The sequence below is a fragment of the Belonocnema kinseyi genome, chromosome 1 (genome assembly GCF_010883055.1).
Source record: "Belonocnema kinseyi isolate 2016_QV_RU_SX_M_011 chromosome 1, B_treatae_v1, whole genome shotgun sequence".
NCBI classification, from domain to species: domain Eukaryota; kingdom Metazoa; phylum Arthropoda; class Insecta; order Hymenoptera; family Cynipidae; genus Belonocnema; species Belonocnema kinseyi.
In genome coordinates this window covers 74778157-74795434 of record NC_046657.1, presented here as the reverse complement: position 1 = coordinate 74795434, position 17278 = coordinate 74778157, and positions in this window count along the sequence as shown.

The window sequence follows — 17278 nt, the reverse complement described above, 5'->3', positions numbered from 1 at the left end:
CTTTTATGTGAACTTGACCAGATTGGAATATTAGTAATGTTTATTTTCCTTAAAATCGGGAATTTAAGTCTCAATTCCCAATTTAAACATTGTGTATAATAATAAACGTCATTAAAATTCCTAACAATGGTTTTACAAAAAATCGAGAAATCAAAGAAAATCAATGTCAGTCACGTCTTATGTGATTCGTTGCACGTACTTTAAGAGTGAAAAAGAAAAACCACTGTCTTTATAAAAACTTTACATCTTTGGAAATACAAAAAAAACTGTGCAAAATACGGGAAAAATGCCTGTGTTAGCACCATATATTGGCATGCTTGTGAATTTCTTCTGCTTCCCATATAATAGGCCTCAAATTTCTTTAATGAATTTTAAAATACTTTAAGCTTCAAATGCTTGAAATTTTGATTCGTTTTCTAACATAATTAGTTTCCTTATGTGGTATAATTATGGTATTTTCAAGTTTTAATTGATAAGAAAGGATTATTTCATCAATCTTAGAATAAATCGTTTTTGTTTGTTAACAATAAATTAATTAATGCCATTAAACTACATTTTAAATATAAACTTAAAACTTTGGAAACATGAAAATATGCATAGATTTAATATTTCGAAAATACTTTAAAATAATAAAAATGTCAAAATATTTCAAAATTTTCAAATCTTACAAATAATTTTACAAGTTTAAAGTATTTAATTATGAATTGATCTATCAAAATAAATTTAAAAATTAAAACTCAGAATTTTGTAAATTTGAATATTTAAAGTATTTAAAAATTCTTATTTTCCAATTTTCCCTTCGTTCGCTCGCCACCACTCATTGCTTCATTTCAGCCACAAACATGCACTCCGAATAGAGATCCTCAACGGAGAGTTGAGGCACGGGTTACGTTTACGTTATGAGTTTTGATTGGCATGAGTTGCCGCTATCTTCAAAGCACAATTTTATTTTTTAAAGAAATTAATGGAGAATAGAGACAACACTCAAACAAGAACATTATAAATTATTTGAAAGGTTAGTTATTAAGGTTGGGGGGAAATAATAGTCACTTTAACACACATATACTTCAAAATTTTCATTAACAAAAGAATTAATAAAAAATAAAACTGTTCAAACTTTTCGCGCCCCATTAAATTATCGAAGTTCCGGTACAGCGGCGACTATTGGAGAGGAAAACGTGTCTCAACTCTCCCTAGAGGATCTTTAACTCCGAACAACTTTTGTTCTGTCAAACTGTTTACAAAATATTTTAACTTATATTGTGACATTTTTTTAAACGAACATACTTGACAGCTGTACGGCGCTTGAGAGCGTTTGAATTCGCGCGCGCGTCATATGGCTCTCGCATATCACAGGAGAGAGGGTAGTCTGACACTTCGTGTTCACTTCCCCTACAGTCCCGAAAACGAGAAGTGTCATAGAGTCTACTGTATTAAAATGCCAAAAGATTGAGAAGACTTTATTAAAATTTTGAAATATATATTTCACAGTTTTCATAAAGATTCCTTCAGGGTCTTTCAGTGGTCATATATAAAAACGGGATTTTTAGGGTAAATAGAGGGGGGGGCGGAAAGCTGTGAAACCTGCAAGTTAATTTTCTGAATTCCGACTTTTTAACTTAGGTTCCTTTTCCAGAGTGTCTAGTGAAATTTTGTTTTCAAATTTCCAGATTTTCCGGATCAAAATAAACGTTTTGACGAGTTTTTTCTTGTGCCCTTCCTTACGCTTGTATACAGATTTTTAAAAACTAAAGGTTAAAATTCACTTTCTTGTTGCAAATTCATATTTTCGGATTGAAATTCCAACTATTTTGTAGAAAATTTCTCCTGCTGCCTTGAATATTCATTTGGTAGACAATTCGACTATGTGGTTGAAAATTCAATTATTTTGGTTAAAAATTGATATTTTTAAATTAATTTTCTAACTTATCTATAGAAAACATTAGCTTTTCTAAATAGGAAAGTATACTGTTTCCAATTGAAAATTTAACTATTCCATTTTTCATTTAAAAATGAACTTTTTTAGAATAAAAATTCAAATAATTGTTTAAAAATTCGTCTTTTTCGAGAAAATTAATTGTCTTTTTTTTTAATTAACTCTTCGTTTAAGAATGTATGCAGTTTCTTGAAAATTCTTCTTTTTGGTAGACAATTAATCTATTTTGGGACCAAATTCTACATTTTTGATAAAATTTTTTTTTCTAATTGAGTGAATTATCTTTTTTTGTTAAGGTTTCAAGTACTTTTCAAGCAATTCTTAAGTTCCTAAATATATTTTTAGATGACTCGAGCTTTTCTTGAAATTTTGTATTTTGTATTTTTTGGATAATTAAAAATTTAATTTCTATAAATGTTTTTTTACTAACAACATTTTGATCTAATTTAGAAAAAATACATAAAAATATATCTGCATATAAGCTTGTTAGGGATCATTCATTAAGTAAAGATGAGAATATAATTTCCGTAAAGTGAACAGTGATACAGCGATATGGAAAAAAGAAAAACGCGTTAGGTATTTTGTGAATGAACCCTTATCCGCGGCTCGCATGCAGGGAGAAAAATTTATTGGTAGATTAAAAACACTCTCGCAGACGACGTTTATTTATTTATTAGGCAACTATCTTAAATTCTATCAACTAAATATTAAATCTCAGAGTGAGGAAGACAGAAGAGCAACGTCAGCCGTGACGTCAGCAAGGCGTCAGGGCGTGTAGGGCTGGGGTCGAGTTGTGGCTCGGTCAGGAAAACACAACGGGTGGTGCCTTTCCTATCCATGCTACTACCTTCTCCGCGTATGGATTTTCCATCACACTTAACCCAGGCTTAGGACTGGCAAAAAAATATACAAAACAAATTTTTTTATGCTGGCGTGTTAAAAAATTTATGGGAAATATATATTGTCAACAATATAATACTAGAATATAAATAATCTAATATAATTACTTTCTCAACTAGAGTTCATACGTAATAATAATGAAGTATTATATCATTAAATATTATATAAATAAATTGAAATCAATATTGAAATTGGCTATATATTTCCCTCTCATACATTTCAGCTATTTATTTCACTTTAAACTAAGCTCAACTTTTTACTGAAAGTTGGTAAAATATTAATTCATAAACGAATTGGTAAAAATCTTGCGTGAAACGTGACGACCGAACTCAAATCGAGTTATGAATCCGACTTGAAATGTAAAAATTGCATCAATAAGGAATTATTCTTTTTCGATTATTTCTTTTTTCTTTGTTGCGGCACTTCTTATTTTTATGTATTGAAGCTATTTAAGTCAACTAGCGACAATTGTCCTCCCGTCTTCTACTCTTGAACGACGAGAAGCGAAAATGGTTACAGCATGGACGAGGAAGGCAACACCCGCTGTGTTTTCCTGGTAGAGCCGCAACTCGACCCCAGCCGGCGAGTAGAGGCGCGGGACGCGAGTAGAGTACATTTGCAAAAACTCTAAAGCTGTAAATCAGGGCTAGGCGCCTACCGCTGGTAACCAGCTATAGGTTGTGACCGCTAGCCACTGCCATCTTACCATCCAAACTAACCACTACACTACATGCCAGCCCTAGGTTTACCAAGCAGATCCGCTGCAGTTCTCCAGAGTAGAAAGTCTGTGGACTATTCTTCGCCGGAAGCATCACTGCACACACAAAAAAATGATAAGATAAAGTTAAATATACGGATTTTCTTTCATTTCAAAATATAAGTTGATGACTCACATTTCTTCCTCCCTCTACGGTCTTCCACTGACAATCTAGGTGGCATACCAGCCCGCCCGGTTTCGCTAAGACAGCTGGCATACCAGCGCTTTCAACCGACACGCTTACTCACTTCTTCCCGTCCCTCTTTACTAACGACTCGAATCTACGCTAACTCGTTTCGTTCTAGGATAAAAATCTAAATAGAAAAAAAATCTCTCAGCTATTACATCATTCCACTTTCCTCATCACCTTTCCTCCAGATCACTCCTCCTCTCACTATCCTTTTCTATCTTATGTGATAGACACATCAGTCCCGTTTTTTACCTTCACCAGTATCTTCCTTCTCACTTACCCCCTATCGCAAGTTACCTGAGATGTTCGTCTTATGATGAGGAACGTAAAAATGGGTGCCTTACAGGTCGGAGTGGATACGTTTCGCGATGGAGACCTGGCAAAGGTGTCGATTTTGACAGTTAATTAACGTGACAATGATAAGCGTGAACATTGGTGTACATGTATACATGTTTCAAAACCCATCTTTCATGAGACCGAACTTACGCATAATGTCCCAGCCCAAAACACATTGTTGTGATAACGCTTTAGTTATTCGAAAAGGTACTTCATGCTTCACACCATCTAATTCTATCAGCAGGAATACCCGCCCCAGAATCTCAGAGGTTGCCTCATCAGCTACTCTTATCATACGTGCTTTAGCATCCACCATTTTCCTATTATTATCTGTTATCAATTCCTGCGCAAGAGATGCCATTAAAAATGAGCGTGAAGACTCACCATCAATAAGTGCGTCTATCAATCGTGTACCGATCCTAATTTTCGCAAACAGCCTCATGACCTTCTCTTCGGTCTCGATTTCCCCACATGACGGTATTTCACCTGCAAATCCTCTACCTTGTTCGGTTACCCTGTTATCCGTCTGGATCCCTCTTAGTCCATCCTCAACTACGCTAGAGTCCCCAGAGCTCATGCTACGACTCTCATGTAATACTTCTTCGCGCAGTGTGAATTCAAGAGGATCCCAAAGGATCTGACGTTCTAGTACAAGCAACGGCACCCCCTCCCCTGAAATCCAGCCCAGGGATCAAAATTTCTGCACTTAGGATGGATTTCAACAGGATCCTCTACTCGGATGATCTCTATCGGCTCTTCGTCTTTAGAACTTCTCCCCCATGTTTTATCTGAACACGAGGTTTCTGTTCTTTGAATATATTGCCCCTTTCGGACAATCACATTATTCACCGTTCTGGAGATTGACGGAGCCAAAATAGTAATAGTTGGATATTGAGTGCAACCCTTATTATCCTCTGATAATTCGGTTTTGTTGTTTATTGTGGGAGGAATTAGAGACCCTAATCTGGGATACCTCTCGGGTTATTTACGGTAGATTGTTTAATTGCGGAATCCGAAATCTCTTTTATATAACTCGAATTCGAATTACCTTGACTGGATATTTTTATATCTTTAAGTTGTTTTGATAAAATAACAACCATTTCAGTTAATTTTTTCAAATTCGCGTTTTCTTTATTTTCCCGCACATTTTTGAAACGGGCCTCTAACAATTTGATTTGATTCCGCAAATTTTCCATACCGGAATCCCTTTCAGGTTCGCTCGTACCTATCGCGGCTATCGGTACCTCCCCTTTCTTTTGGATATTGGCTCTATTCGGCCTTTTGCTCGGTCTGTAAGTGTATTCAGGAAGAAAAGAATCTTCAGGCGACGGAGGTTGGATATCTTCATCACCCCTAGCGGCTGATTGATCGTAATCTTGGGCAAGGGCTTTTAACTCATTATAAGACCTAAAATCTCTGCGCCTTGTCGCACATCTTATTTGGCGGCGCGTATTACTATAAGACCTATCCAGTTGTTCTTCTAGTGGAATTGGACGTAGGTAAAGTCTATACAGGCCAATCATATATGTTAAGTAACTGACACTAGATTCTTCTGGACCCTGTCTATGAGCAATTATCTGTTCCTCTAGTTGCTTTTCATAATTAATATCCCCGAACCTATTGCAAAAATCGAATTTAAAATATTCCCAATTCCTCCATAAGTACCGATTATGCTTAAACCATACCAAGGCTATGGCATCTAAAAGAAAAGGCTCAGTATATGGGCCACCTTGTGGGCCGAGATAAGAGGGATGATAGTGGGGTTGGCCGTAGAAACTGCTTTGTGGTACCTCCCTAGGAACATCACCTCGATAGGTACCATACCTGGTGGGTTCATTTGGTTGAATACCAAAATCTCTTCTATTTTCCCGTGTAATGTTACAGTTTGGCACCATCAAAATGATCTAGTAACAAATTAAAATTATTTTTTTAATTACACTGAAATTAAAAACCTCGAGTAAAATTCGGCACTCCATGACTGCGTTTTGTAAATTTTTAATTTAAGATAATTTGATTTCGCCTTGTTATTGTTTTGTATGTATATAACAATTGTGAGGACTTTGCGCTTTTAAGGGAGAAAGCTCAAGAACCTCTACACTCCGTGGCGTCGTGGATTTGGATTCGCTGCCACCCCTTTTAGTGAGGTTTCAACAGTCCGGAGACCTTCAGGCTGATTCTGGTTTTTTTTTTGGTTCCGTTTGGCTTCAAGGACATCTGTATATCCAAGGCTCGTTCCTGGTGAGGGTGGACCGAAGGCGAATTACAGAAAACTCATATTTAAAAGGTAATGGCGCTAAATTGAAGCACCAAAAATATTCACTTTATGGGCGAATTGACCACAAAATCCGTAAAAGGATAGGCAATTAGGTCCAACTTACCGTACCGTTAAGAATATAATTTTTTATCTCAATATCGTTAAGGGTTATTCTTAATATAAAGCCCAAGAGTAGACCCAGGGCGAAATTACCGCAAAGTCCGTCAGTGGACAGGCGTTTCCGCCAAATTTATCTAACGTGAAAAATACTCAATTATTAACGTCTGTATATTTCTCAATATCGTTCGAGAGTTGGTAGACCCCCCCCCCCCACTCCTGCAACCGCAGTGCCGTTTCGTCCGCCAATCATCAGCCAAGAGTCAGCCATCCCTTATCGGCATCAAGTCCTGTGGTTCGGATCCAACACGTGGTAGATTTCGCACCAAAGGAAAACGGTCTACAGGTTGGAAGGATGGAAGGAAATCAGGTGAAGGAACAGCAGCGAGGCAGACCAGCGACGTGTGGCATCATCGGTCGACACGCTGAGCTCGCGACTCATCAGTATCGCTTGCAAGCTCGGGGTGTTGACCTCAGTGCAGATTTTGTAAATCAAATTTTCCATCTACTTCTGCTGACTTTTGAGGTAGGACTTAAATCTTTTATAGTGACTCAGTCAGGTCTTTTTCTACCCTTTCTTCATGTTGTTAAAGAATTTTAATGACCCTTGGCTGGATCACTATATTTAGTGAATAGTTTTTGTGTTTAATGGAGTGTCGATCAGTGTTTATTCTTACGCCTCGTCTTCTGTGATTCTGCGCCTTTAATGAGCTAGGATTATTTGCAGTCTCTTCATGCGTTACCTTTTTTTTGAATAATGTGAGTACTTATTACGATCCCTGTTCCGACCCCTTCCCTCATGTAACCTCCCGACCCCTATCCAGCATTTTCTCGTTTTCCTATTTTCGTTATAACTTTTCGCAAATAATATTCATGTGCGTCTTCCTTCTGCTGACCCCCCCCCCCCCTTTTTTTTTTGTTAGATCGCTTATTAATTAAAGTTAATTTTTCTTTCTTACCGGATATAGCTTAATTTCTCGGTCTACTATTTTATCGAATTTACTATTGTAATTTTATCTCGATGTTTCTCCCATATTGCCACAGTGTTATTTTATATTCGACCTTGTTTTCCTTTCTTTTTGTATCGGTATTGTGTACATATCCTATAGCGCAGTTGTAAATATCTCTTTTGGTCTGTCATTACTTAATTATTTGTTATTGTATTTATTTTATTCTAAGCTAACTAAGCTATTTTATTCTAATTTTATTTACGTAACGCTACCCCTCTAGCTGAGGACCAAGCTAGCCCTGTTAAGGCATTTTTTGGGGATTTTCGTTTATCTTATCGCATACCATAGGCTATCGTGCCGTATTTTTTATCGTTCAGGTTAAATTCGGGCTGGAGCACACAGAAATTTCCTTTTTTTTTAGTTAAAATTTTAGGACTGCCTTTAGGAAGGCTGGCGCTTGCAGGTATGTGTATAGTTAATTTTTTAATATTACCCTTGTGCGCGGCCTATAGGACCTTATTCGACTGCAAATATAATGGCCGCGTGACAATTGGCGCCCAACGTGCTGCTTTTTCCAATATTTTTGGAAAGCAAAACTGGCCCTAAAAATTTGGCAAGATTTTTCCTGGTATAAAATTTAGAAATTCGAAATTTTGTAAAACTAATTTGGATAAATTAGTTAAAAATTGTTATATCCGACATTTACGTGAAAATTTTACATTTACCAAATTTAAAATTTTCTTTTCAGGTCGCGATAATTCATCGATATTTCGTTCAAAATTTTTGAAATTTTTCATAATTTAAAAATTTTTTTTATTTGCAAAATTTGAATTTTCTTTTCAGGTCTCGATAATTTACCGATATTTTACTCAAAATTTTTGAAATTTTTCATAATTTTTAACATTTTTTTTGGATTTCAAAATTTAAAATTTCTTTTCGGTTTTCGATAATTCAACAATATTTTTACTCGAAATTTTTCAAATTTGTCATAATTTTTTTAATTTTTAGAGTTTCAAAATTCAAAATTTTCTTTTCAAGGTCTCGATAATTTAAAAATATTTTACTCAAATAAAAAAAAAATTTACAGCTACAAAATGTAAGATTTTCTTTTCTGACCCCAAAAACTTAGCAGTATTTTATTTTATATTTTGAACATTTTGGAAAATTGATTTATTGATGGGAAATTAAAAAGCCTTATTTAATATTTCTAAATGACTATCGTGATCAAATTTTATATTTACAAAATGATAAACTCTCTTTTCAGGTATCGAAAATTTGGCTCGATTTTTATTTTCTTTTTTAAATCAGAAAAATAGGAAATTAATTTCATTTAAGAAATTAAGAAGTGTCGTTCAATTAACTCAAATGAGAATTTAGAGATAACATGGTGTATTTATAGAAATTGGCATTTTCTTTTCAGGTTACGAGCAATTAGGAGGATTAAAGTTATACATTGGAGAGTTTAGGAAATTAATTTCGTTCCAGAAACGAAAAAGAGATATTTAATAGATTCGAAAGATAACTTAGTGAAAAAAGTTTACGCTTATGAAGTTTAAAGTTTCGTTTCCAGGTGTACAAAATTTGTCAAGAATTTTTATTGGTCAATTTGGAGAAATGTTAGAAAATTAATTAGGGCTAATAAATTTAAAAATTTCATTTAGTGACTTGAAATAAAAATTTGAAGGTAAAATTTCACATTTATAAAACGTGAATTTCTTTAATTTTTTTTAACGATTAGAGTTCCGATAATTTGGCAACTTTGAGTTTATAAAATGTGGAATTCTGGAAAATAATAATAATTTACAATTATAGGTTTTCGCAATGTCGACGAAATACGTGGGCGTAATGTTTCACATCGCAAAAGATGAATGTTATCCCAGAGTCCCACTGAATCTTCCTAAGATTCAAAGAGCACTTCGGATCTTTGATAAAAGTTTTAACTCCTCTTCAGACTCTTGAGTTACAGCTAGCACACAGATGCTCAAATCAGGACTTCTGAAAAGGCAAAAATTAAGGGTTTGCTTTCCGTAACATTCTTGAAGCTCTGTCCTTCTGTAAAATATCTGAAATAGCGAATAGCTTTAAAGATGGCTACCAGTTTACAATCATACGCACTGTTATTTCTCTGAATTGGAGAAAACTTCCTTGAGAAGAAGGTTAGCATCTTCAACTCCCCTTCGACCCGTTGTTTAAGGGAGGCTTCCATCGAGGAGTCTGATGCGTTGATAAGAAGTCGAATGTCGGTATTGTGAGAAGGATGGGCAAGATGTGTTGCATCAGCCAGGTCTTCTTTAACCTGCTTGATTGCGTTATTTTCCTCGTCCCTCTTAGGAATGACCCTCTTATGATTTCTACGAGAATTCTCAAAAATCAATTCAATGGTTGTTTTGTTTGTGCGGCATTAGGTATGTGGCGCTGGTAGAAATGCAACACTTGAAACTGACTGTATACCCTAGGTATTCGATATCCAGTTCGCGGAACTGGCACGTAGCGATATTGATGCGGAGAGAGTATTCTCTTGGACGGTGAAAGATGGTTCTCAAATGACTCATGCTGTTCATCATTAGAAGGTAAGGGAACAGTATATCACATCATCTACGATTGTGATGTGCTTTTAAGCTTCAAAATGAAGTATTTTGGAAATAATTTCTGTGAAACAGATATTTTGTAGCCACCTTCTATGCGGCAACTATGAACATCTCGAAAACACCCTCGGGATGTTCCTAGCACGTCCAACCAATGCCAGTCCAATCAACGTCTCTGAGACGTTCAATGTCCTAAAGATGTCCTAAAGACGTCTTATTGACATAGGACGTTAGAAGGTTGAAAAGCTGAAAATGTACTACGTATTGACGGTGGACCTGTGGTGGCGCCAGTTATGCAGTTGGCCTATGCTCGTTGAAAATACAGACTGAATCAAACAACTGTCAAAAAAATTAATCACTTTGTGATATTAGACTAAATAATTGTTAATAAGCAAACTAATTGGAATAATATTCATCTAATTTGCAACTATCTTTCATTTAACAGTGCGCATTAGTCACTTAGAATAAAATTATAACTTCCTAATTCAACTTCCAAATTTTAGGTTAGTCTTGGCTGTCGACATTCAAACTAAAGCCGGGTTGTATAGAAAAATTCATAACCGTCTACATATACAATTGGGAATTTTCACTTCAACCACGAGCTAACTTCACTTCATTGAATGGAGAAAATCTAGAGGAAATTTCTTCAAACGCACAGGCATCAATTGCGGCACAGACGGTCACGATTTAGTTTTTACATCCCGGCTTTGGTGGTTTGAATGTCATGTCGTTTTCAGTATACTAAAAATTCGAAATTATACCACGCCAAGTACAATTTTTATTTCAAGACAGTAATATTCACTGATAAATGGGAGCAAATTTAAAGTTAGGTAATTATTATTATAACTTACCTGCTTATCAACATCTATTTCACTCAAATAATGCCCGACAAAATCGTGTTGACAGATGACTGACAGTTTGAAGATAGCATTGCACATTGCTCTAAATAATAAAGAACAGTCTTTGAATGATCAATTTCTCCTGGATTCTCATAATAAATCTGTGTGGCTTAAATTTGTTGCAACTCAAGTGAACATCGACTTTGGTGTACTTTTGAGGGTCGACGATTTTTCGTGTAGTCATTTTGTAATATACTTGTATACAAATACTAAGAGGAATAAGAAATTTAGATATAGATATATAAAAAACGATTACTTTCTATCAAAAAGTTGTTACTAATTTGATTTTGCAGTGAAAGCGTATGTATTTATGTTTAACACATACATTTTTTTCTACATATTTTTCTACATATTTTTAAATATATAGACTTGAAGAAAATGCAAAAAATCAATTTTTTGACAAGTCACAGTGGTGCTCCCCCTTAAATAATTTCTATTAACAAATTTACTTGCTGGTTTTTCTGAAATCAAATCCCAGCTAAGAAGTACGCAAAGTCGCTTGTGGAGTGTTTTGCTGTAAAGTTATATCTAGCGTTCGGCGCCCTCGATACAAGAAAAATCCCCAAACGCAATGCATCTCATGCCGAATTTCATCGGTGTCGCTTGCGCATTTCTTCGCTTGGAAATCATTGCTCAACTAGACATATTTACAAGTTGAGACTAAGAATCGCGCTCGACGACTTTTCACAGACAAAAGACTCGCAAATTACTTATATACTTTCCTTGTATTTTGTGACGTATTCGCCTTCTCTTCCAATTTTCAGTAACCGCAAAATACTTTCCACACATTTTTATGTTGCATTTAGTCAATTTTCTCAATATTTGGAATTTTAAACATGCATTTTTTATTATAAATGATTAAAAATTATAATATTAACTATGGCAGTCAAACGAAGCTTATTTTCTCGAAAAAACGTAGGTGGACTTGGAGACTCGAGGGAGTCCTCATGTTCCTACCCAAAGCAAAAACTAAAGTAAAAACACCAACTCACATAAAAATCAGAACACGAGAATCCACGAGTATTTAAAGCTTCCCGGTAAGAAAAGAAGATCTTACCTTCACTTAAGGAACACTGAAGCTAATTTAAATTTATTCTACTTTACTCAAAGCAAGAGAACTACAAAATTCCAGTGAAGCGTGCCTAAAACGTTCCAGCCAGTTGCTTTTGAACGAACGAGAACGTGGCTCGGCGCTCTTGTCCTTTCTAGCATGAGAGTTCTCCACATTATGGAAAACATAACGCAACAAATCGGAGACAATCAGACCTGATTTGCATCCCATCCCGGAAACCCTGAGCAGGATGGCTTTTCGTCAAGTGCCATAGCGTCGAAAGCTCTGTAAGGGATTTTGAGATGGTTTTCTCCCGCACAAAGATTATCGCTGCAGACGAAAGTATCGCTCTAAGGCGACTAAGTTCATTCCAAAGGCCTAGGCAAAAAGATCCGAAGGCATCGAAGGTTTCCAGCCAGTTTCTAGGACTATTGAAGACTACAAGCGTAAGGCAGGATGGCGGATCCAAATAGCAGAAGAATACAATTTGGAACACCGCTGATAACTTACTTTCTCTTTTCAACAATTTTAACAATTGGTATGATGTGAATTTGTGAAAGTACGATAAAAAATACAAGAGAAATGCTCAGCAAGCAATATTTTGAACCCACAATATTACACAATTTTATACAAACTTTCTTTTTTGTTTATTTTCATGGAGACGCATTTCTTCCAGAATCTGAGCTTCTATGAGTTTTAGGTATTCAAGAGTTACCATGAAAAGTGCAAAGATCTATGCAACAGAATCCTTGTGAATAATATAGTCTATATCATGAATAGGGTCGTTACTATATTCGTAGGTTTGGATCAATTTTTTTAGGGTTCATTGAGGCGGCTGGTCATGACAATATTGATTGCATATTTCATGGAACACTCAAATTATCAGTATTTTAAATTAATTGTAATAAAACGTTACTTTCTCTTATATTCTATAACAAATCTCTGGATTTCAATCAGCTGAACAGTGCAAAAATAATTTTTCTTCCATAAATTGCTTATAAATTGATAACAAAATTTCAAATTTATTTTCACTCAGTGGAAGTTATTTATAGATATGTTCAGTATATACATAAAAGCATTTTGGTAATGTGAAAATTGTACAAAAATAGTACTTCCAAAAAGTTAAAAATGAATGTCGACTTTATTATTTAAAAAAAAATTAACTGAATTTCTTATCAACGATCCAAAAACGGAAATATTTTTGAAATTGAAAAAGCTTTCATTTAAAAAAAGGATGTCCGTATAGAATGATCAGTGTACACACCCTCCCCTTTTTGGACGAACGTGGACTTTTAACGAGGGTAATTTTTTTGAAGCGAATCTTTCACGTGGAATCGATGGAAACCTTATCTTTTGCTTTTTCCTGAAATAAGCTTAATTATACAAGATAGGAAATCCAAATAAAGTGTCGTGAAACTTCTGTTAGTTTTTCATGATCTTCTGAAAAGAAGGTCATTCATGCATGCAAACGCGTGATCACGTGACCTATTGCAAAAGAACTTTCGAAGTGATATATGGACGGCCCTTAATTTTAGAAAAACATCCATAGTGGTTGCAATTTTCTGACCGTAAAGTGACAGCACCACATAGTGACCGTTCCGTTCACTGGACATTTATTTGGGTAACCCAACATCAATCCCACATCAAAATTATAATTTCGAAAATTCATTTAAGATCCCGGACAAGGTTAAAAATGCTTTAGGAAAAACTTCGCAAAACTCAAAAAGAAATAATGGTGTCGGGGAACCCCGACAATTGCAGACTCAAATTACACTTACCAGCAAAATTGAGATAAATGGTAAATGTAAGAATCAGAATGCAGCTAGCGATCTTCATTTCTTCTGCTGGATAGATTTCATTCGTGAAGGTCCGCTGACAAATTTAGAAAAGTTTTATTCTTATGTATAAAATTTGAAAATGAAGCATGTCTTCACCTTCTAATCCCAATGGGAAATGCCTGTATTGAGCCGTAACTTACATCCGGCGCAGTGCTGAGCCAGCGGCCCGTCCAACATCTAGCCAAATCTTGGCGGACCAGTGCTGGCGCAGTACTGGGTGAATAGGCCAGGCCAACGTCTAACCAAAACTTGGTGAACGAGTACTGAATCAGTACTGGGGGAATAGCAGTTCAATTACTCGACCAATACTGATAAAAATCATAGATCAAAAAGCAAATATATATTTTATATATAAACTACCGATGGAAATTGTCAGCACGATTGGCGCTAGCACTATTAAAAATCACAATGTTGACTTTCAACCGCGATAACTCGGTGAAGAAAAGAGGTAGGGCATTTTTTTTAAACAGTTAGAAAGCTTTTGAAATTCCACGTTGAGCAGTGCCTAATGGATGTTTTTTTGACGTTTTGAAGGGAAAACAGAACGTGAGAAGTTTTTTTAAACAAATTCAAGATTTTCTCAAATTTTTTATCTCGATTTAAACTTTTAGCACGAAATAGGAAAATTTTTGGAAAAATCTGAAAACTATATGACATAGAGCCTAAAATATATTTTTTAATTTAAGCCAGAAAAACGTAAAAATCTTCCTTGGTTTCCTTCTTGGTATCTTCCTTGGTATCTTCCTTGGTATCTTGGTATCTTGGTATCTTGGTATCTTGGTATCTTGGTATCTTCCTTCTTGGTATACATTTAAACAAGCGTCGGCTTAACTCTGTCTAATCTTCATGTCTAGTACTGCACCAGTACTGACTGCCAGTACTACCCGCCAGCACTGGTGGAGTCCTGAAAGCCAGTACCGAACATAGTTATCATCCAAAGATTCTGCTAGCACTGCGCCAGTACTGGCGGTCAGTATTGCACCGACGCTGCTAGTGCTGGCGCAGTAGTGCGCCAGTAGTCAATTTCCCATTGGGATGTAGAGTTGTTGAATTTCCTTGAACACCACCAAATTTAAATTTAAAATGTATACTCTTTTAAATTAATGATTTGTTCCTTTCCTTGCTGCCTAACAAACCGTTTAAAGGTTATCCGGAAATTAGGATAAAAAGTGTTATAGACTTTCTCCTTCTATAGGATTTCATTAATTGAAATGGAACCATGGTCCCTAGTCATATATTTTTAACATCGTAAACACGTTAAAATTCTTCTAGAATATTCTCTCCTTTTAAAGTCATCGAATTTTCGCTGTGATAAACACATAAGTATTTGTCTAGAATATTCTTTCTTTTAAAGTTGTCTTTCAAATAACTCCAACGCACAGAATAACCCTAATCAATAACCAAATCGACCCTAATCAATAAATTAGTTATTCCCGTATTCCCTCACTATGTTTTTAAATTCGTTATTTTGGATTATATTTTCCCTCGAAAGTATTCAATAGCTTATGTAGGGTGACCTTACCCCCTACCAAACTATTGATAAATCATCCTGTACCCTCGTTGTTATACAAGCTACAAGTACTTTGGCTTATATTTTCAAGAATTTTTTTAGATATCCTAATTTATTGCTTTATTTTGTCCTAAAATTCCTAACGAATTACTTTTTGATAGATCTAGCAAATTTATTGCTTTGTTTTAGTCTTGACATTTCTAACGAGTAACTTTTATGAAGTTCTAGAAATTAAAAGTTTTTGTTTCAAATTAAATTCAAAATCGTTCCTATCATTGCAACATAGTTGTTGTCAACTCTACGCCATAGACTATTGAAATATACCAAAATAAAAATCGCATTTCGTCACGTAGTGTAAATCATTTTATGATCTAGATTTCGAGAGCTCTGAAACCCTATTACTAAGCACATCTTAGACTAGTGACTTCTCGAGCGGGAAAATTCAAATGGCTTCAAGGATAAGTTAAAACACACAAAAGTTGAGAAATTGTTGAAATGAATGAACATTAAATCAGAATATCATTGTAAAGATAGAATAACTACAAATAGAATAACTATATTATAATGAACGTATAGATCCAAATTATCGTGACGTATTCTTTATATTGCCGAGCGGTTTCACATTTCAAGATCAATCGAAGTATAGTGGGCACAAAAATATGAGAATCCCAACAACGTCCTTGGGACGTTCCTAGGACGTCCTATGTCAGCCCAATCAAAGTCTCTAAGACGTCCATTGTCCTAAAGATGACCAGAAGACGTCTTAAAGACACGGACGTTTTTTGGACACCTTTCGGACTGATATTAGACGTTTTGAGAGCATCCCTAGGATGTCATAAGATACGTCTTAGGCATGTCTGGAAGACGTCTCTAGGACATCCTTAATTTGTTTTCCCACTAGGAGGTCCTGACCATGAGTGATCAAGCTTTTTTTTAGCATCACTAATGGGCTCTGACGAATTTTGGAGTTCCTTGAGTTCTATGCATTACATGTATTCTTTAAATTCAGTGGAATTCGTAAATTTATTGAACTACGAAATTTCCTTGATTTCTGTGACTTATGTGATTTTTTTTTATTCCCTGACTTTTCCCCTACTTTCCCTGACGAAGAAAGTTCTCTAACTTTCCCTTGCTTTCCAAGTTTTCCATTGGCTAAATATATTATAAAGTTTACCTAATCAGTTATTAAAACGTGAAAAAAGCTTTAAAAAATATACAAGAATTAATTACACTTTTAATAACAAACAAAAATTTTAAATCGGACCTTAATCAAAGTCCTTAGAAATATTTGAATAAAAGAGGTACAATTTGAAACTATAATAATTTCAGAGGAAAAGTTGAGTGGCTTAAAATCATATGTATTTTGTTTCTCTAATCAAAGCCTCGAAAGAGATAACGTTGGATCTACAAACTGTGTTGACAGAATTTCGGTCTAAACTGTTCGCAAATTATGTTCATATACTTTTTTTACAACAGATAATTTGTTCTATGACATAAACTATACTATGAAGCAACTATTAAACGTAAAACATTTCCCCGGTAAACATTTCTATCACTATGTGGTCACTTTACGGTCCCGCAATTGGGTGACAGTTACGTTCACCAGGTCCGCTAGGAACTGTAAACGAAGCTTCGAATAAAATTATTTTTCTAAATCTTATATAAGAAAATTATAGATTTAGAAATTTGTATCGCTCGTCATTAATAAAACGTTAAAAACTATATGATTTCGATTTGGAAGCTTTTAAAAATAAACTAACTCAAACTTAGTGCGTTAAAAATTAAACCATTCTACTTTTTTTAAACTGAAGTATTCCTTAGCTAGAATCTTTAAACTAAGTATTGGAAATAAACCATTTGCTTAAATATTTCTTCTATTTTTTAGATTCGACTTATTTTATTTTAATGATAGTTTTCCTCGTCTTTATTTGTTGTCTATCACATAATCAGTCATG